The sequence below is a fragment of the Rhagoletis pomonella genome, unplaced genomic scaffold, assembly GCF_013731165.1.
Source record: "Rhagoletis pomonella isolate Grant_MI unplaced genomic scaffold, Rhpom_1.0 Rhpom_scaffold_00011, whole genome shotgun sequence".
Taxonomy (NCBI): domain Eukaryota; kingdom Metazoa; phylum Arthropoda; class Insecta; order Diptera; family Tephritidae; genus Rhagoletis; species Rhagoletis pomonella.
In genome coordinates, this window is record NW_023458565.1 from 21432481 (window position 1) to 21455742 (window position 23262).

The 23262-nt window shown below is 37.7% G+C and overlaps 1 protein-coding gene across 1 annotated transcript in view; it reads left to right on the forward strand.

Annotated features, from left to right (window-relative positions):
• The window catches only part of LOC118746826, a 304681-nt gene that overhangs the window by 186405 nt on the left and 95014 nt on the right, over positions 1-23262 (forward strand). The window lies entirely within an intron of this gene.

The following is a 23262-nucleotide window of genomic DNA, read 5'->3' on the forward strand; positions in this document are numbered from 1 at the left end:
ATTAAAAATCAATGTCATTTTTGCCGCTCAAGCTAAAAATTCTGTTAAAAAGCACGAAATTTAGATAAAAATTTGTGGAATTTTTCTAAATTCTGTATAAAGTTTGAAAGTGTAATTTAAATGTTAAAGCATGAACTATATATTTAGAGAAAAATATCGAAAAAATGATAGCTTGAAAAACATTGTAAATATTAAAAACGAAACACCATTCATCCATTTTTGGCTGCCACTGTATGTACATAATCTCGTTGCATGAATGAAATACGTTAAATTCGCACAGGGGCGGAGTAAGAACAAATAACGGCGCCCGAAAGCGCAAATATAACACTTCTTATGCGGACTTTAGACAAAATATTTTATTTGACTTTAGACTTTAATTTTAGATCGAAATATGAAGAGAGGTCTCATATAAAAAAAATGCAAGTACTTTTGCTTAAATAGACATATTGAAATTTAGCGCCTGCAGAAAAAAGCCTGAAGCCGATATTAGTTATTCTATCAAATTTTCATTGTTGAAAAGTCATTACAAGGAAATCTCAGAACTTTATAATCAGTGCTTCTTTTGCCTTTTATCCTTATAAACTTTACTAAATAGAATTGAATAATTTTAAGTAATTTTTAATGAACCAATGCCCTCATTTATTCACTTTGTTATTTTTCTATTTCCTGCGTTAGGCAATCGTTCCCCACTTGCAATAAAGATCGCTCCTGTTCACGCTGGCTTATTGTAGTTTGTATCAGTGGCCGCAAGGACGGATGCAAATGATAAGGCACACTTTGTATTACAAGTTCATTGCAAAAGCAAAAAAAAAAATTAACTAGTTCATCTCTGCGAACTATCACTTCAAACTATTTAGTTTTTAAATTACACATGTATTTTTCAAAGTCGCCGCAATATGAGAGCATATTACGCTATGTTTATATGTAGCATAGTACATAAATACATAGTTTGCTTGTGAATTCATACATATGTATGTATGTGAACACAGGTGTAAAAGACGAACCTTGAAAATTACATACGACTGACTACATATGTATGTAGATGCTTAAGAAAAAATGGCGTTAGTACCAGGTACTCATGAAATTTGATGTGTAAACATCTGTCTACGGCATGGCAAAGCATTATGCAATTCAATTACACACACAAATAGGTAAATTAAACACTATTTCATTTCGTTTTGTCGGGACCAGTACACGATTTTTTCTTAACCACTTCGGGAATACTTCAGGACTATTTCAGGATCATTGCGTGACTGATTTCGAACTATCTCGACTTGACCCCGCACTAGGGTAAAAATTATCTCGAAGTGGTTCAGAAAAAGGCTTGAACTTCTCTCGAAAGTATCTCGAACAAGTCTTGAAACAGTCCCGAAATGCACCCTTACTTGTCACAGAATGATTTCAAAATAGTCCCGAAATGGCCCTGAACTAGCATAAAAATAGCCCCAAAGTATTGTACTGAACGGTCCAGAAATAGTGCCGAAATGTTTCTGAAATAGTATTGAACAGGTCCCCAAATGGCCCGGAAATAGTACCGAAGTGGTTCTAACCTAATCGGAAACTTGTCCTGAAATAGTTCTGCAATTGCCCTGAACTAGCCATGAACTAGTCCAGAAATCCTAATTTATACACGGAAGAATCAATTAGGGAATTTCTGTTATGTTTACGCAAATGTTACCCATATCGAAAGCTAAGATGTTTTCACATCAAAAACCTTTATGTGTAATGCTAGAATTTTCCTTAACAGGCTAACCTAATATTCGCGGCTTGCGTTTTGGTACGCATGCCGTCGAATTTGTTTTTTTGCGTCACCCGAAATTGACTTGCATGCGTTTGCATTTGATTTCATTGAGCGAAACGTCAAATCAAAATGTCACGCAGAACAAAAATTGGAAATTGAGTTAGCTTCATACGCACGCCGTTCAATTTCGGTTGATCTCATACAAGTTGCATGTGTATGAGAAATTTTTGACAATAAATTGGCGGCGTGCGTGAATATTAGGTTAGCCTGTAAAGGCTTGAAATCGAAATACTAATTTTCGTTTTTTGCTGGCATTACTAGATTGCCAAATATAAATTAAAGTCTATGTACAAATGGTATGGCTTCGATGAAGCAAATAAAAAAACCTTTTCAAACGATCGCTCAATCCCATATGCATATATATCTATCGACCCCTTTGTCCGGAACTATCGTATGTGCAATTTTTTCGAAATAGACTTTTTGATTCAAATTTGCTTTATAAATTTTGTATGACGGCAAAAATGTCATCGTAGAAAACGGGTCACCCCCTTAGTGACATCCTTTTCGTATTGGTAATATCTATACCAACATTAAATTTTCTACTGCACGCAATACAGGCTGCTCAATTACCTGGAAATGCCCTACTTCTAGAGTAAAATAGAAACATTTCATGAGCATCCTCTAAATTTATACTTAGAAACGTAATGTTTGGTGCCAGCATCTCTCGGCAATTGGGAAAATTTAAAAAGGTGGCCCCAACCTTAACTCGAACAAGTTACCTTCTAGCTAACTTCTGAGCATATTTCTCTCTCACTTCGACCTAATCTAAGTTTTGAGACTCTAAAAGTGCGTCATTAAATCGTCGCTGGAATAATGAAATAGTGTAACATGAAAAGTATAGTTTTGAGAAAAACGAATTGGAAGTTTTTATAAACCATTACAAACCATACAAATACAATTTCGTTTTTCGGGAATAAATTAGTCAGCCAAAGAGATATTTAAGAAACCTAAAGATTTTTCTAATAGATTAAAGGATTGTCTATCCAATGGTGCAATTATCGAATAATAGTGTATGTTGCATTTACACTGTTTCTTTATTCGAGCGACGAAATCTTGCTGTTGTGTTTAAATCATTTCGATCACTTGCCTTCCAGAATTCTCTTTATGAATATCATAAAATTATTCTTTAAACGAGAAATTCATATTATCGTAACCACAAAGACTGAGGCCTCGCCTAAAAGCCACCACTCTTAGGGCCAATTTCACAGTGCGTAGTTAACTCAGAATCGACAGTTAACTAGAGATTTTCAGTACAAAATTCTGTAGTTAACTCCCGATCCTGAGTTAACTACGCATTGTGAAATTGGCCCTTACATATTATATATTTTCAGCCAAAAGCTATAGCGCTGTGAAAATGGGCACTCAAGAAGGCCTGTTTACTTCTGAGGAGAGAAAATTGTAGCATAGATCCATAGAGTTTGTGTTTGGTCATTATTGTTTTGGAAATTTTAATATTAAAATTTGGCCTCGCCCAAACAACTGTTCAACAAGTCTATTCAGATCTTCAAACAATCAAGGTATATCGACATGTTTCTTAACGTGACACTGGTACAGAATTAAACATCGACCAGAAAATAACTTTAACCATTGCCATGAAAACTGAAGACAGGAAAAAACTACTGATTTATTAGTGGAATTAGAAGGGCGTTGCTCATCTGGAGCTGTTCGAATTTTACTAAACCATTGATTCGACTTTCTAGTATTCAAAACCTAGAATCAATCTTTGGCCAAAGTTGCTAGAGAGAGATAGTAGCTTAGAAGTTTTGATGTCGCTACCCCACACCCGATTGTCTTTCGGAATGAGAAGAAAGTAATTTAGTGGAACCTTCCTTAGTCGCCAACCAGGGATCATACCGAGTGTGCGTTTTAGTAAACTTTTGGCTTTATTATTTTGAGAACTGATAATTTTGGCTTCTAGTTGAAGGCATTCATAAATGGCTAATTAGCTTACAAGTGTGCTTGAACCTAAAAATTCCCGCAAAATCTCGAAAAGTAACGAAAATATATCGAAATGTTAAGAAATTCTCAGAAGGTCCGAAAAAATCGTATGCAAATCCCGAGAAGTCGCGAAAAAATCAAAAGTAAGAGCACCGAAATGTTTTGAAAAGAATCTAAAATGGTCCGGAAAATGCCGAGAAAATCATAAATAACCTTAAAAAAATTCACGAAACATTCCATTTTATTGCACCGTGCGACAGTAAATTTTACACACAAAAAAATCAACATACTTACGAAAATATGGGCCGAAACTGCGTTTTTAGTAAACTTTTTTTCAAAAATAAAATATGTCAAAGACTAGGTAATACATATATAAAAGACCACATCCCCGAATTTCGTCTTTCAAGCTTTATTAGCTTAAAAAAAAAAAATTTTTTAAGTGCCTTTTGAATACCTATTCGTCCTTGTGGCCCAAAAAATATTTATCTTTTTAAATTCTGCCGAGTTTTCTTTTTCATTTGCTACCCATATTTTTAAAAGTAACCATACCTTTCAAAATTTAAAGTCCTTTTAAAAATCCGGATGTCAGAGAGCGAAACTAAAAACGCAGACCAATACCAAGTCAGCTAAAAGTTCTTTCAAAGGTCACAAATACCGGTTTTTGCACTTTTCTCGTAAGCCGTAAGTGGTATCACCAAACGAGGTAGGCGAAAAACTTAGAGAATTGTCTTTGTAAATGGTTGAATAACACACTATGTTCGGCTTAATTTGAATTTGACAAAAAAGTTTATTTTAGCATTCCGAATTAACTCTTAATTTTTCATATAGCTTTCTAGCTAAAACTTCAAACATGTAAAAATTATAAGCGCACTACTTATTTACAAGTTTTAATAACTAATTTTTATACCCGAGCGCACTTGTGCACAAGGGTATTATAACTTTGTTCACACAACGGTTGTTTGTAACAGGCAAAACGAATCGAGATAGATATAGACAAATGTATACATAAATGGTCAGGATGAAAAGAGAAGTCGATTAAGCGGTGACTGTCTGTCCGTCCGTCCGTCCGTACGTCCGTCTGTCCGTCCGTCTGTGCACACGATAACTCGAGTAAAAATTAAGATATCTTAACGAAACTTGGTACGTGTACTTCTTTCGGGCGTAGGACGGATGGTATTGAAAATGGGCAAAATCGGACAATAACCACGCCTACCTCCCATATAACGGTAATTTTCAGAAATACGAAAACTGCGATATTTTAGTAACTACTGAAGATTATTCACTCAAAATTGATATTTGCAATAACTTTTAGACGAAAAATAAGAATATTAACATTTTTTTGAAAATGGGCGTAGCCACGCCCACTTATGGTTACATGTGTATATCTTGGCAACCGCTGCATACCAAACTCGGTATGGTTATTGTGCTTGCCACATAAAAGCAAAACTTTCAAAATTATTGAAATCGGACTAAAATCACGGCTTTTCATATAACGGTAAATTTTAGAAATGCTCGAAACGTCAATATTTCGAAATTTAAGGACGCTAATTTATTCAAAATTGATACACCCCGGCTTACCATGTAGCGGTAGCTTTCGGAAAGGTGAAAAGCATATATGTAATACTTGCGCCGGGTATTTAATGTTCGGCCCCGCCCGAACTTACACTTTCTTACTTGTTTATTATTATTTTTATTTTTTCATAGAAAGTTTTTTAAATCGATTTCTTAGAAAGACTTTGAATATGCAGCTTTGCAGCCCATTCAATTTTAGTGCAATAAAGTGCAAAGGAGCTAGGAATTACCGTTGATTTTTGGCAATTTTTTGTTGAAGGTGTTGCTCATGTTCTTCCATATAAAAAAATCGTCGAGCTTACTTTGTATAGAAGAAAATGCAAAATACGGTCAACAAAAATATAAAAAATATACAGATAAATATCCACATATGTAATTACATTGTAGTATTAACAAAGCCTAAAGGTAACTTTTGATTAAAGAAACCATACAAATTATTTGTCAGTAAATTTATAAATTACCTACGAGTTTACTAAGCTGCTTCTATGTAAATTGTTTACACACATTTCATACAATACGTATCTACTTTTTCTTATAGCTATGAACACGCCTATCCACTGAAATATATATGTACATACCTATACTTATTTACTCGCATAAATATTCTGCAAGCGTTAACTTATGTGCTGAGAAAAACTAAACGCTTGCCAAAAAAGGCGGTCCGACAACAAACAATAAAATTTGAGACCGACTAGTGCAAGTGTCAAATTTATGCGGGCATAGGCTCCCATTCGAATAATGGCCATATTTAGGAATTGCAAATAATTTTAGGTTGCACAAAACTGTTGAAAATAGCATAGCATGTGTTTCTGTATGTATGTATCACCAATAATTTTGTCTTTTCTTAAATAAATTTAGAGACATTTTAATTAAATTTTTTTCTTAGCATACTCTACAAACCTCCAATTTAAATATGTATTTTTTTTCAAACACATTGTCTTTTCACAGTGCAGTGGCCATGGTTGAAATTCGAAGCTTTTTTTAGGTAAAAACATTAAAGGCCACGTTAGAGTTTACATATAACGTTCTAGTTATATACATACATACATATATGTATGTTTATCAAAAATTCAAGCGATTCCTTTTGTAGAAAAGTTAATAAGCTTTCCATAAATTAAAAACGCTTCAGCTCTGTGCCAAAGCTTTGAACAATTCTTTATGTATACAAACAAATATAGCAATCAAATTTAGCGCCGCATAAAATTTATGTATGTATGCAAATTTTCTGCATTAGCATAAATATTTTTATGTAAAAAAAAAAACAAAGCATGAACTACTCTGGCATTGCATTAACATAGACAACCCTAATAATATTTATTGTGTGTCAAAATAAATGCTAAGTCGATTCAAAAATGGCCGGTCAATTACACGAAATGAGGGTTTGCTTAATATACACCGCAATAAGGCCAAGCATACCATTCATTGACCATTTGCTTTTGTTTTTGCTGCGTTTTCTTGGCAAACGTGTATGAGTGGAGTGGAGTGGTGGAGGGATGTTTTGCGAACGTACCCTAATCAAAGCACTGACCGTAGAAAACAAAAAGAAATATTTTTTATTCATTCATTTTTGATTTCACGCATCAGTTATTTATGACTTATGGTCGCTTTGAGTTTTGATTCGTTTCCTATTATTTTATAATAATAAATTTTCATGAGTATATACGAATGCAACTGTGTATGTATGTATATTTGTATGAAAATATATTTGCATTTATAGCGTAATTGTGTAAAATAAATTTATACCAGTGCAATATGATTTTCTTATTGCCTAATCCAAAGCGAATATAATTTAATGGAACTTTACAGGTAATTTATGTAAAGTAAAAACACTTAATAAATGATGGGGTTTGAAATATTGTCTAACATGTGGAATGTCTGAAGTAACTAGATATTGTGCGATATTTAATTGAAAAAAGAATAATTTCCAATAAAAAATTATCTCATTTGATTCATCTCAAAAAGTTTGCTATATTTTCTCTCCAAACAGATTCAGCCAACTGTTAATCATCATAGGATTATCCATCTTTTTTACTCTCCTTCTTCTTGCTTGGCGCTGTAATCACCTATGCGATTTGATATGAGTCCTGGTGGTGCGCTCAAAAAAGATAAAGAAATGTCTGACATCCTATCAATCGAGCCAAACTATTTTCTAATCAGACTCATTTGGGTCCGGACCGCAGTGACATAGTCGTAATTTCGTATGCGGCTCACCGTTTTTCGTCGGCTAAATGGTATCCGTTAGGCTTTCATGGTAGGTATCACAAAGGACAATCTCTTAACTGTCCAAGAGCGTCTCATGTCTGGGGCAACCACTATAATCTAACATAACCTGACCTAATCTGTAAAGCACACCAGTCGTTTATTTTCTTTGTCAAATGGTGCAAATTGGAAATGTCAAGTCCTTCGCAACCTGGTCTTTCCATGTTTGTTCTGAGCTCAAAATATTCCCTGATCTTGTCACTTAATCGAGAAATTTTGTCATAAGATCAGGATAAGCGAGATGCTATAGAACTAGCTGATACTGCAATAAAGAAATTACTGCAGAGAAGAGAAAATCTCATGGAAAACTTTTAAAAAATATTCGAATCTGTGAGGGCGTAAGCAAAAGGTAAGCAAGCACTGACTGACTTCACGTCCAAATCTAGGCTTCAACATAAAATCTGACTCAGCCGCAGATTTCTATTCAAATTTAAATACAAATATTGTTATACCATAGGCGTAATCTTTTTCTAAACGAGTTACAAAAACACACTCGTTTAGATTTTATATTACATGTAAAGCAACAACTCAGCTCGTATATGTTAACCGAGTTGAAAGCAATTCGTTTAACGATATCCAACTTTGTGTAAGGTGCAGCCACATTCAATTATGGCACTATTGTGAGTAATCACGGAATGTTATTGAAAATTTTCAAATTAAATGTAACAAAAATTTGTTCAAAATGACAAATGCAAAATTAAATAAAAACGCAATCACATTTATTTTCTTCCATTGACCGTCACAAAATGCAGACGTGACATCAAAAGTATCTCGAGATACACCCGACGAGCCGGGTAATGAAGTTTTGGAGTTCTCCCAACAGAAGCGTGGAAATCGTGATTTCTTGGAGACTATGGAATTAAAAGTTGGTCACAAAAAGTACAACACCCAAAATCATGAACCATAGATGAAGGTGTACGTCCTCATCGACCAGCAGCATTGTGTCGAGGTAAAGCGCAATTGACTGGAAATAAGAAGTGGGTGAAAAAACCAGCGAGGTCAGAGGATGCTGCCTTAATTAGTACGGAGAAAAACTTTTTGGAAGCTACAAAGCATGAGCCCTCGATATGTTCATTGGGTCATAAAAACGTGCTTTGCGAAAAAAAATTCAAATCGGATATTGAAAAGACGTGCATCAGAGCGGTAAAACTACATACGCTAAATCATTAAATTTTACATACATAAAATAGGAAAATGAGTTTATAATGCAGTAAAATAGCTTGTTTGCTTCATATCCATCAATGAATTTTTGCACGCTGATCTCTAACATGGCCTATAAAGCATTTTTTTGCGTAACTTTATAGGTCTTGAGGCACGTATTTCCATTACCCGATTTTGAAATTTTTTCCGGAGAGCACATTTTTATGACCACATGAACCTATCGTGCGGGAGTTTTACTTTATGGGTCAAAGTAGAAAAATAAGGCGCGCCCTAATGCGCATATCAAAATTTTCCAAAATTTTTTGATATGGTTCAGGCTGTATATCATTTAGAATGCGTATGACTGCGTTCTTCAGTTGCAGAATCGCCTCGGGCTTATTGGCATAGACCACACTTTTCACTCAGTCCCAGAGAAAAAAGTCCAATGTTGTCGAATCGCAAGAATTCGGCGGTCATTTGACCTCGTTGGTTCGTGAGATAACACGTTCTGGGAACTTCGTTCGCAATAGGTTCATTGTTTCATGCGCTTTGCGACAAGTGACACCGTCCAAGTCCATGTCATCTAATTCATGTTTGTGATCATGTCACGATAAGGTTCACCAAACACCGTAACAGCGCTACTGTTAGCATTTTCGAAGAAGTACGGTCCGACGATTCCGTTAGCCCAAAAACCATACCAAATGACTTGTTGAGGGTTATTGAATGATATCTGGATCTTTAGTACCCTAAATGTCGCAGTTTTGCTTGTTAAAGTATCCTTTTAGGTGAAAATGTGTCTCGCTCACGATGTTTTTTTTTTTTTTTTATTGGCGTCAACTAATTGTTGTTCAAGGATCCAATTGGTACATATATGAGGCGCTGCAAATGGTCTCTAGGCTTCAGATCCTGTGTGAATTGAATTTTGTAGTTGTGTAAATACAAGTCCTTTGTTGAAATCCGCTCAACGATGCTGTAGGAAAAGTTCTATTGAGCAATATTTTCTTCCGAACTACCTGCACGAAGATGCACGGGTGCTATCACGTTTTGCACCGACACGGTTTCTTCGAATTTTTGCACCAAACGGCGGCTTGTAGCCTCAAAAGCGGTGTTGCCAGTTTGGGGGATTTCGCCACTTTTTCGGGATTTTATGACTAAAAAGGGCAAATGCGATTTTCAGCAGAAAATCGGCAATTTTTGCACACCATTCCAGGCAATAAAATTTAGTAATTGATAAATAAGAAAATTCTGCTAAACTGTGTGGTAAATTAAAGCCGTTTATATGAATACTATTAACAGAACTTCATTCACTTGAAATGAATTTAATAGCAATTTTACGTGTTATAACTACAGTATAAATACAGAAAGTAATTTTGATATATTTTATTTGGAGAAAAAAACTCTTTTGCGTAGAAATGTTATAGAATTCTTGAAAGTCAATATTTTTCGATCGGAAGGAGATTTTCAATAAAAATACCCAACTGTTTTTTACCATTTTTTTTATTCTAAAGATTTTTTCTGGGTCCCCTCATTGCACTTTTTTGGGAATTTGGGGACCTATAAAAAAGAGTTAATATTAACAAGAGAAAGAAGAGAAGATAATTTTTTTTTGTTACCAAAAAAATACGGGAATGGTAAGAGCTTAACATTTTGAACTTTTTTCCCGCAGCCAAAGAGCATTTTTAGAAATTTTCGGAAACAGAAAACCTCGGAAACAAAAAACCGCTTTCGAAAGACACTTTACATGCAAGGTTTGACTCCTCATACAAATGCTTTCAGAAATTATTCATTTTGACAGCCTTTTCGAAACATTATATTGCATTGACACGTCTGACACGCTCTTTAGCAGGGACGTGAACCGGTTTTGAACCGGAAAACCGCTTTTTTCTATTAATTAATTGAACCATTAACCGAACCGAAATTTTCCACAAATGTTTGTTCCAAACCGAAACCTGAACCAATTTTCATAAAGGTTTAAAGGTTCCTTTCAACCTATTTTCAAAAGATAAATTTACCCACTTTTTTCTTTTTGTTAAATATGATAATATATACCATGTTTGTTTACTATTTGGCCATATCAAAAGTAATGACAACGCATCTGATTAGATAGACACTTGACACTTATCCTTGCGCGTTGTTGCACTTGACACCCGGTTCAAAGACGAAAAAACCGCTTTGACGAATCAATCCAAAAATGCAAAAACGGTTCGAACCGCTGAGCCCAACCGACCAAATTTGTCATCCGGTTCACGTCCCTGCTTTTTAGAGTGTTCATCAAAAAAGGTATATCTACTAGATATGAGGCCGTGAGAGCAGAAGTGGCCTAAGCCACTTTTTTTTGTACTGACCTACCTACTGAAAATAGTCTCAAATAGTCTTTATTTTAAGGTACAAAATTACATAGCGTACCATCAAATTAAGGAAAACGCAACCTTTATTTAAAAATTTTAAACAATTTTAAGAAGTTAATTATTAAAAAATATTTACTTAAAAAAATTCAATTTTTTCATTTCTACTACTACTAGATTTGTAAATATGTATGTAAAGATGAGAGGTGTCAAGCTCATTTTTTGTACCCGCCTTAAATTCAAATTTCCTTAAAAGTTTTTAGATCTTCTAATGCAGTGCGATATGAATCAATTGCGAAAAAATTGAATGATTCACGGCTCGAAACGGAATAAAAAAATCGACACAAAAAAAAACGATTTAGAAACGGCATCTCTAATGCATACATACATACATGCTTGTTTGATTTCTCATGTACATATGTACATACTAATGTATTTACCAAACAACAATTATATATGTACATGCGCTTAATTAAATCTTGTTTTCCATGTATTTCCTTAGAAATTTGCATTAAGTATGTATGTATAAATATTGTCGCAAACATCCACTTCCTGCGCAACTTCAAGTCAGCAAGTCACCTTTTTTCTTAGCAACTAATGAAGTAATTTTCTACACTTTTATTAAGTAATCTTCTAAACGTGGTTGAACTGACGATGACACTCCCTCGACCTCCATGCCCAGAAACGTCCACCACGACATACCCCCCTCGTCTCTCCTCTGGCTTTTCCTCCTGTAAGGGAATATGCCGCATAATGAAAACATTAGCCGTTATACTCATGAAATTAGCCCAGAATGTGAATAATTCATAAAGAAGAAATTGTTGCTGTTGACTTCGTTCGCTTCACGCTTGTCCTCTCATCATTTTATCTTTGTATGTATCTCTATCATACATATATGTATGTATATGTATATGTATGCACCTGTCAACCAACTCAAGATTTCGTTTCGACAATACGCGCTCCAACTTCCTTTGTTTATATGTGCATACATAGTGTGACCAACTGTATCCAAATGACATGTACAGTACATAAATTTGTAGCCATGTACCGTGTACCGAAGCTAACCACAAAACTACGAAAATGTACGTAAATTGAATCGAAGAAATATTGTTGTAAGTAAATTTTATCGATAGGAGCGCCCAACATACATACGAACATGCAAATTTTGACTAATAAAAACTAAAAATATTATAATGAATCAGTTGATGGAAAGTGTAAACACCTCATTAAAAAATCGTCAAAATGACGATAAAATCCCCAACACTGGCAACGCTATCTGCTGAATACTTTATTTGTGTTTTTCTTGCGTCCGTTAAGGGTGGGTAGCTCAGCAAATTTAGAGGAGTTGACTCAATGACTCCCAATCACTTTAGGGAGTCAGTGCATTCAACTAACTCATTTGAGCCTTTGTATATTAAACTCATTCGTATCGTAGACTCGTTTTGAGGCATAAGTGCGGTATAGCGGCCGTTGAGATAAAACAAAAATTAAAAGTGGGCGTATTGAACGCGTATTTTCTTTGATCAATCAGATTTGGAGCGATGAGAAATCACAACTGAAAATCGAGGCTTTGCGAGATATTTTGTTTGTTCGGTACAACATTAAAATGACTTGTACGGAATTTTTCGAATTCGTAAAGAAGCAGCCTCAAATGCTGAAAGAAATTGCATCAGATGGAAAATACGCGTTCAGGAAAAATACTCAAAATCAATGAATTGATTACATAGGCCGACACTTTTGTAATTTAGCAGCAATTGCATTATTTCAGCTTTGAATGTATATATGTACCTAAATATTTCTCAATTCGCAAATAAATATACTGAAGTAAAAATGTGTTTGGATATCGACTATAAACAGCAGTAAAATCGTTTCCAAAATTTTTCTTTAAAATTTTGTTTTGCTACAATCTTTTGTGTACGTAAATGAGTTTTTTGAAAAGTGGTCACACTATGCATACATATGTACTTACATTTAAATGTATGCTTGAATAAGTGTGTATGTGCAACACCCGCACGTACATACATATGTACATACATATCTAAGCAAAACAATCCTTTTCACACATAGCTCCAAGTCCTTCAGGCTATGACAGTTGGCTATTGTTGTTGCGACTTAATTTGATGCATTTTAAGAGCTTTTGGGGTAGAATGCCGCGTTGCGGCCCCCAATTCATTGCTTGTTTACTGTTGTTGTTTACACAATTTAAATTTTAAACAAAACCAACAACAGGCACAATGAAAATTACACCAGCAACAGCACAGACAAATCCTTAAGAGGGTTTAGCTGTTTTATTTTTAGTTTATAAAAATGTACAAACAGCAGCATGTATGTGTGTATGTATGTAGGTGTGAGTGTCGACCTTGTTTTTTTTTCTCTTATTTTTGAGATTTTATGGATTCTACTGGCATTTTAACAAGCTAAGACATCTTAGGTGCGCTGTTAAAAATTTAAGTGAACCCTTTCGTAGCCAGCCAACAAATGTGTAGAAAAGTACTAATCTTTATTTTGGCTTATTAGATAAGCGCCCTTGACGTTAATGGTGGACTAAAAGCTTATGCTGGATTTGAATTGTTTTTTTCTAGATTTTTCTTTAATTGCAAATTGAATTAAGAATTTTCAAATGTTGTATAAGTGTTTGTGCATACATATGAATAATGTGAATAATGCTGTGAAAGCAATAAGTTAAGACATCCGAACTAGATTTTTAGATAAGCGTATAAAGCAAATGGATTTGCTGTAAATCCTAGTGTGATTGGATCCGCATTGTTTACTAAGCGGTAAAAGTTGCCCCATCCTACTCTACCTTTGACCGGAAGCACTTGCCTGGCACTTTCTATCTGGGAGAATAACATCGAAAAGAAGGCTTGGGTGGATCTGTCTACTGCAGCGGATCGATAGGTAAGCAGCGCTTTACCTAGGTTATATCCAGTCTCTATTAAGCCATTGAAGTTTTTGACTAATGGATTGCACTGGAGGTGATTACACTTGCCACAAAGCTGAACCGTGTGCAACCAGTTGCCCTCATTGGAATTGGTCGGGCATTTAGGAGGCTCTTAACATCATGCCTAACATAGCGTCTGCTGATATCGTAGATAGGGCGGCTGCAGCAAGGGATGCTGACTGGTTTAGGTGCACCGGTTACCTAACTGATACCTGGTCTGCACACTCTACTATTGTTGTAGGCTTCATCCCTGATAAGGCGGATCACAGCGTGACTTGTGTGGCACAAATTACAGTGGCATGTGGGCAGGAGTGAACTTTTACACTTATTGCCGTAAGGGTTAGTGGAATGGTACTTTCCAAGAAATTCTCCATCAACAATAAATCTAGGCTAAAAGGATCATTGTAGTGTTTTCCAAGTCTACTCAGACAGCCAGGTGGTGGCAATCAGAGCCCTGAGCTAGAACGTCACAGGAAACTGAGTAACTGATGAGCTGGGCATTGGTAAACCAGTGCATATGCTACTAAAATGTCCTCTGGCCGAGAGTGGACCATAGGCAGTGACATCTAGACAAAGTTATAAAAAAGGCCTACCTAAACTGGCAAGGATGATATATGTATGATGCCATCGCCAAACCCATTCTAAGATATGCTGCGTCTGGTGGAAGAAAATGATGAGAACAACACCAGCAGCAGTGTTCCTAGACCTACACAATGGTATCAAGAAAGATAATCTGCTGTTTGCATCAAGATTCGCAGCAAGTACTGAGTATTAGCTTTAAGATCAACTTCGAAGTCTTCCTCCCAAAGAGAACCAATTCTAAAATCACAAATCGCTTCATTTGATATCTCCAGGACACTGAAGATGGTTCATCGCCAAAAGCATTTTTTCTCAAAACCAAATATGAGGAGGGATTCTATGCAAGCAGTTTCGGGTGGGGGTACCACAGACATGAGCACTCCAACATACCCTTGCTAGAGGAGGAGCCTCCGCCCAGGCACAACAGGGGGTACATATTCGCTTACAAGGACGCGGTCCAGACTTACATGGACCAACCAGTGGACTCGAAGACGTGCCGACGAGCGATCAACGGCATTCATAGGTAGTCGGTCACCATCCACCAGGACTACCGGCCTATGAAGGCCGTGATCGGAGCCCAATAACCACCTGTGTCAGACACGCGTTACCCTGGATACTGTAGCCGCCTCAACAGCTACCTGTCCAGACTCGACTCCAATATACCCAATGAGTGTCCGGTATGTGGAGACTCCTTGCATGACACCAACGACCTCTTCACATGCCAGCTCAATTCCATCAACTAACACCCCTCTCCCTTTGGTCCGACCCTGTTCAAACTGCCCGTTTCTTGGGCCTACCGTTAGTTGAGCTGGACGACAATGATTGATAGATAAACCAAAAAAGGTGGGGCTTAGTAGTGCCGCTAAAACAACAACAACAATAGGAATGACGGAAATTCGTCCCAAAAAATGTACATCAAATTTATGGTACCTCTAATAATGCTCAACTGGTTGGATGTATCCCTCAAAGCTCTTCCAGAGTTTTCTCAAAAGTCAAATAGTATGTTGGGAACGAACTAGAGACAGCGAAATAAATGGAACGACTTTTGAGATACAGAATTTTGGAAAGACTTTTTAAATAAAAAATGACTTCGAGTTTTAAAATAATAATAGGGGGTTTTTTTTAGTTTATTTCATGAAATTTACCACAACCGGTTGCCCACATTTTAAATTAATTTTTAATCCACCAATGCTCAACTTGCTTGATGCAGCACTCCACAAACTCTTCCGCAGTTGTAAGAGGCAAAATCCCTAAGCTTCGGGACTCAGCACGCGTTTCAGCATGCAGAGAGGCAACTGATGAACGAACTCTCATACATATGCGTATGTAAAACTTTATCTCCGCTCCCTACGAACATAACAAAAAAAATTAATCCAACTCTTCCTTAGCGCATTTCCATGTCCGCCAGTACGGCGCGCACATTTATCTTCGCCTATTTGCACACGTGTACATCACGAGGGGGTTATATGTATTTAATTGACTTCCGACACGAGATTTCACTTAATGTTGACATTGGTAAGGCACGCATTTTCGCAGCTACAAAACCCCAAAAATAGCAGTGATGACACAAGCCGAGAGTTCGCCGTTCGTCATTAGAACGAATTAAAATCAAAATTTGTGTACTTTTGTGGATGGACAAAGTCAGTGGTTTTGGTGGAGTGGCCACGGAGGAGTGAGAATAGCTCATAAAAACAATGTTCATATACATAAGTACATATTTATATACATACAAACATGTGCATCCCTCTATACATACATACATATGTAGATGGGGCTTTAATGCAAATTATTATAATTTATATACAATGTCTTTTTATACGCTCAGCTTTGTATGACTTTATTCCCGCGGAGACGCAGTGACTTTTTTTTATGGATTGGCTAAGATCCCGAATCGGATCCTTCTCTTTGTTGTTGTAGTGGCTACAAAAACCCCGCCCAGGTCAGTTAGTTCCTCAAACAGTGTCGTCGAGCTCAACTAACGGGAGACCTAAACCGCGCGCAGCTTCTATAGGGTCTGTCCATAGGGACAGAGGCATTAGTTTAGTGGGGTTTAGTGGGCATGCGAAGAAATGTCTCGAGTCTTGGGATGTCGCTCCACATGTCGGGCACTCGTTTACCCTGCGCAGGTACGAGTTTAACCTGCTGCAGTAGCCAGAGCGAAGTTGGGCAATTGTGGTCCGAGCCTCCCGAGGCAGACAAAGCTCTGCTTAGTCCACGTCTAGTGGTTGTATATTCAAAACGGCATTCACTGGACGAGGGTCTATAAAACTAAACACTCACTTCCTGCGAATGCCGTTCAAAGCTTGTCGGTATGCTGTCGGGTCTAGAGGTTGTTTCATGTATCCACCGAGAAGGAGCGCAGACAACCGAAGGTTACTCCGAGGATTTTGGGGTTATTCACTGTCGGAATTGGTTCGTCATCGACGTGAAAACCCAGCTCCAGTCTGACATCCTTCGTCCAGGTGGTAAAAAGGGTTACCAAGGATTTTGTAGGGGAGAGGGTTAGGCTTCTTGCCGTGAAGAAGCGAGAAAATCGGAGAGCACAAGTCATCAATTCCATTGCCAGACGCCATTATCGAGCAGTCGTCTGTACAAATAAAATAGCATCAGGGAAAGGATACCGCCCTGTGGAACCCCCTGTTTAATTCTTCTCGGTCTGCTGGTTTTATCTCTAAAAGGGACAGGCGAATGTCGACCACTCAGATAATTCTCCGACCGCCGTTTGGGTCCCTGTGGGCCTCAATGGGTTCTAGTAGCGTGACGATGTCAAACGCCTTTGACAGATCTATTCCCTCAAAAGGGGGCTGTTTCGGTTTAGGTCACGTCTTATATGATTGTTTATGGCATTAAGTGCTGTTTTTGTGCTGTGCACCTTACGGAACTCAGCTAATGCTTCGCTGGGGTCAGGTGATTCGTGTAGTGCGGGAGTAGCAAGACCTCAAGTGTCTTTGCTACCGGGGAAAGGAGAGTATGAGGAGAGGAATAACTTCCTCAACTGAATTATCCATTGAGGCTAAATATGACCCGCTCGGAGTCGAGTGCCAAAGTTTTTATTACAGATTTGCAACGTCGAGACTTCCTGCTTTTACTAGGCGCACATTTTTTGCAGCACTGCAGCGTGTTGGGGTCTACGGATTATGCATATGTCTTTAACAATGGAAGTATAACTTTTGTCTGTTACTGCACGATCGATTTTTCTTTTTGAGGATCAGCGTCAGTCTGTCATTGCGGCCCATCTTGCGAACTACTAATCTTAGGGCATTTTCGCGGACAACTGCAAAATGGTAACGGGAGTGAGTGCCGGAATATACCTACTTGCTACGAGCATATAAACAGAGCTAGCCTAAGCGGAAACGAGAATCAAGTCAAGGAAAAACTTATACGTAGACAGTCAGGCGACAATAAAGGCAGGTACCTCATATAGTATTTCATCTAAAAACGTGCTTCCCAGCCGGGAAGCCATTGACAAACTGGCCGCAGACAGAAGGCTGCATATCTATTGGTTGCTCGGCCACAAAGAAATAGAGAATATTGAAATAGCAGATGAGACTGTCAAGAGCGCTACCAGTCTGACTATCAACAGGCATTCAAAGACAACTCCACCACATGTACAATGAAATAGACGACAGTATGATATGCAGTTCGAGGCTAGATGGAATTAGTTAACTACCTGAAAAACTGCAAAAGTGAAGTGTAGCCTGGTAAGCTCAGTCAGCTATAACTACTAGCCAGTGAGGGCGTAATTGGCGCAATGAGAACAACACCAATTGCGGCTCTCGAGATAGCTGCATCTGGTATACTGAGTGTTCCAAGATTGACCACGGCGTCGGAAGAGGAGTTTACGGCATACAACTCAGAATACTCCCTTTCACCAGCATGGGGCAAGATAACTCTGTCTTTCGGGCCGAGGTCGGCGGCACTGCACTATGACTGAGGCAGTATGTAACAAGTAGGGAAACCAACAAAAACACATCTACATACACTCGACCGCAGAGCGGCGTTCTCCGCTCTTAAAGTGTTTAAGGTCTCCTAGAAGCTGGAACGGGATTGCCTTTAGCTGTATCGCCTTCAGGAACCGGGTATACCTCATATGGGTACCGGGGCACATTGGAGTCATGGGCACTAAAGTGGCAGATATTCTCGTCAGAAAAGGGGCTGCACAGGGATTTATATGCCCAGGACCTTTTACTGGTCTGTCATGGAGCTCCGTTAGGTCAAACTAATATATCTGCTCCTACTGTACCTCAGTTTTCGGCTTCCGGATCATTTAAGGACCGCCTATACCATTTGTGCTACCAAATCTCTACTATTTTTGAAATGGTACCTCTTCGAGGATGGCAATCGAGAAAAGGGAACCTCTGAAAGTGCTATCCGCCAAACTTGCCACGAATGTAACACGGGTTAGGAACTGGAATTCCCTAGAAACTGCATCGCAGGCAGTGGTTATTGAGGATTTACGGCAAATGACCATTCAATTAATCCAAAAACAAATTATGTCCTTGCTGCAGGAATGAAGAAGAGGCGCAACGCCTAAGACCGAGGTAACGCAATAAGCGGCTCAAAATTAACACATATAATATACTAGTGAAGTGGTCACGTAATGAGCGCCCTATGAGTGACATTTCTGAATGGTTGGGCGGCGTCGCTTACGAATAAAAGCCGCTCATTGCGTGGCCTCTGCCTAAGCCGACACCTCATTGAAGGCAAACCGCAACCTTTGGAAACTGTCCGCTGAAACTGTTGCTACGACAATGACCAATGGCTTGTCGGGCCTATAAGCTCTTTCGCTGTCATTGCCCCTTCCAGAATCGTGTGACAAACGAGCCCGAAGATCCTGAGCGAATCTAACCCGTCACATATTAGAAGAAAAACATAATTAAAAATTTTTTTAAATATATCTCGAGGTCAACATACAAATCGACTTATTGAGAACCGGTCAGCGTTCGCATTTCCAAATTTGATATTTACTTTCTTTGTATACAAACCAATTCATGTTTTTTGTTTTCTTAATAAGAAACTTTGCAGGTACACTAAATAATTACTGGGCAACAAGAAACTTTTAAAAGCGACTTAAAAATGCTTTTAACGGAAAATTGGCAAAGGCTATGCTTGAGTTCACAAAAGCAAGTCACAAAGACCCATTTGCCACTAGACCAGTTATATGCATAGTTACAAATCTGCAAGATCCCGGTGTCATTGTGTTATTTTCGAATTGGTGACATACGAACCACCACTATTGTTATTGCTTAAAAGTAAGTACACAAACAATTGAAAAGGAAAATAGTTTCGTTGTGCATATTTGGATGTTATCCAAAAATGTAGCGTAACCTGCAGAAGCAAACTCCGTGCACCCATAAAATTTTACTTTACGAAAACATATGTATATATACAAATGTATAAACACTAACATGTGTGTAGATATGCTACTCGTAGTATTTAGCTACCCAGTGGGAAAAATTCTTCAGCCGAAGTCATGAACTTTAGTTGAGGAATTGATAAGGCCCGATACATACCATAGTGTCGATCATAATCCGCTCCCGATCCGCTCTAGCATGTATCAACGCTGATGGGTAAAAACATAGCTTCAGATTGTGTTTGTCAATGAAATTCCTTTTGGCTATCCGGGCTCTGGAAATGTATGTGTAGTTGGCAGGCAGGGTTTTTATATCCGTTGAGTCTATATAGTATGACACTGCGCCCGTATAGCCTTCCAGAGCTTTCGCTGTGTAGAAAAGAACCCGAACATCACCTTGGGCAGAATTCCTCTGAACGGCGGTAAGTTTTTTAATGACGTAATCTTTAGTTAGAGCTGGCCCACAGACCTGTGCGCCATATGAAAGGTTAGGTCTGACCATAGGCGTGCGTATCTAGCGAGTATCGGTAGTTTAACGAGGGTACCTGCAAAGAATGGCCTAACCCCACGGTGCTCGGAAGCTCAGCACCAACCAAACGTCAGTGTGGGACGCACATCACGCAACTCTACCCGAATTCGGGTATTAAACCACTGTTACAACGAACTTCCCGAAGGGCCTACCATAATGCGCAGGTTGGAGCATAAATACTCCAATGGGTCCAGCTCGGCGTAGTACCAGAATTAAGTGTCTGGACTGATCTTGTTACCGAGGTAACAATCAGTTGAGCTTCCACTCAGGTTCCGGACTGTGGTCCGCGTGGTTGCTAGGCCCGTCATTCCACTTAACCAAAATACCACTTAAGGCTTGTGTATCCAGTGTACAATGTTTGACTTCAATTCCTGTATGTTGCCTATCATCCTTTTGGCTACTTAGAGGCCCACCGAAGCCTTCCTTACTCGCCGCTGAATGCTCAGCCAACAATTAAATTTGAGTTCCGGAACACCTCCAAGTACTTTCTTCTGAAGCTTTGAAGCTTTGAATTTAGTTTTAGCATAATAGGACAAAGATATCTTATTTGTAAATAGCAACTGTCTGTTATCTGAATTCACATTCATCGAAAAGTGTGTGGCCCAGGAATTTACTTTCATTGGATAGCAAAGTAAATTTACCCGATACCAGTATCGCTACCTACATCGTCCGCAGAAGCTACCACTTTATCATAGATGCGATCCACGACCGGATTAAGGAATCTAGCCCTGCTTCTGCAAGCACCTCTTGTTAAGAGTACGTCCTATCTGTGATAAGCAGCTCTAAGAGCCGCTCAAACGTCTTGAAATTCGGCTTATTGCCCCGAAATCTGCAGCTTTTACCTTTTCTACCTCCAGAAGCGCCACAGAAAGGCCCCTAGAGAGGGGCAGCGACGATTTTAGAGCAGCGATCTCGAGTTTAACTTTTATTTTTCCTCTCTTCAAATCAATTCGAAAGCCAAAATGTCTCTAAGCTAAGAATGTATTTTCAATTACAACCAGTTCGTCTTCCAATTGGGCACTTTTCGAACGCATACGAGTACACAAAAAATCATATCCACAATTAACTAAACTAAGTAAGTAAGCGTTGAATAAAAATGTGTGTGTGTGTGTGTGTGTATGTTCATTTGTCTGTCAGTGTATTTGTCATGATTTTAAAGCCACTTAAGCCTTGGATGGTAATGTGACTATGTAAATAAATCTTTTTCTTTGCCTTTTATGGACTGTGTCCATTTTGTCAAATTGAATACGTACAAACATAAATATTTTAAATGGAGCACAATGTCTGTTACACGATTTTTTTTTTTTTGTTTGGAAAAAAAGCGAAGTGTTTTGAGTAGTCTTTTGTCTGTTGATTGCTTAGAGTGGAAAATATATGTACAATTGTAGATGCACTACTCGAAATAGCTCTACATACTATGCGTGTACTTGAGAGCATCCACATATTTATAGATATGAAAAGAATAGTTTTGATATTAACAATTAATCGAAATTGTTATTTGTCATTGTTCGTGTGTATTGCATCTATAGTGAAGAGGCACTTTTAAGTCGTGCATTTGTCCTTGTACCAAATATTGAATTTAAGAAAGGGAAAGTTTTAGTAGTTAAAAAAAAACCAAGTGTGGTTGTCATACATCGTTTAAATACCATAGACACATAACTTTTTTTGATGCGAAAATTAGCAAGATAGCATTCCATCCATTTCTGCTTCGGCAATTGAGACAGTTAAATGAAGAGGTATGTATGTACATAGGCTAGCGGTCATTCTTATTATTTTCGTTATTTTTAAATACTATATCCTCATTCATATATCCACACAGTACATACACTAGCTGCCCGTGTGCGAAGCTGTTCGCAATTTCATCTAATGTCCGCGGTTCTCTTAGGCAAAAATCGAACTCGTCAAGGTTTAGCTAAAAATGGTTCCAGATATACATCCTGTGAATATAAAATTCTCCGAAAGGTGTCACGCCCATTTTTCAATACATATTCTAACTCTAATTCAGTAACGTGGCATTGTTACAATACCTCATCCAGTATTCTAGGTAAATGCTTCCAGAGGTAACCGTCATGCCCCCCTTTTTCAATAACTCTAATTTTTTCCCCGAGTATGGGATTGACTTCATATACAGTGACTCAAACAATTGACCATGTGTTGATTTTTCAAATACATATTCGTGATGTTTTTCGAGCAACATTTTTTTTGTTATTTTTTTATAAAAATAACGTCCAAGCTTTATAGCCCAATTCTGTATCGGTGCCAAAAATTTTTTTACTGTCAAATTTAGACCTTTTCATATATTTTTACGTAAGCAAACTGTGACAAGAATTTTTCGCTGATACAGACTAGAGCCGTTAAACAAAATCATATAAATCATAGTTTCAAACTTTATACAAAATTTACGAAAATTCAAAAAATGTTCATCAAAATTGAATCTTTATTTAGAACATTTTTGGGTATGCAGTTTTATAGCCCATACAAGTTTAGTCTAATTAAGTGCAAGTTTCAAATGGCTAAAAAGATCTCGTTGCTCTCTGAGATTTTTTTTTTGGAGACTACTTTTTCGCTCTTTTTTTAACATCAAGTGCAGTTTACAAAAACTAGCGGTGATTTTTTTTTTAATTTTGTTGCTAGCTGTCTCCCGCGTTTTATTTCATAAGAAATTCATGCTTATATAGAAAAAAGTGCAAAAATCCGTCAGCAAAAAAAAAATTCTATCCTCATCCATATCCGCGCCCTTATCCTTATCCTTATCCTAATCTTATCCTTATCCTTATCCTTATCCTTATCCTTATCCTTATCCTT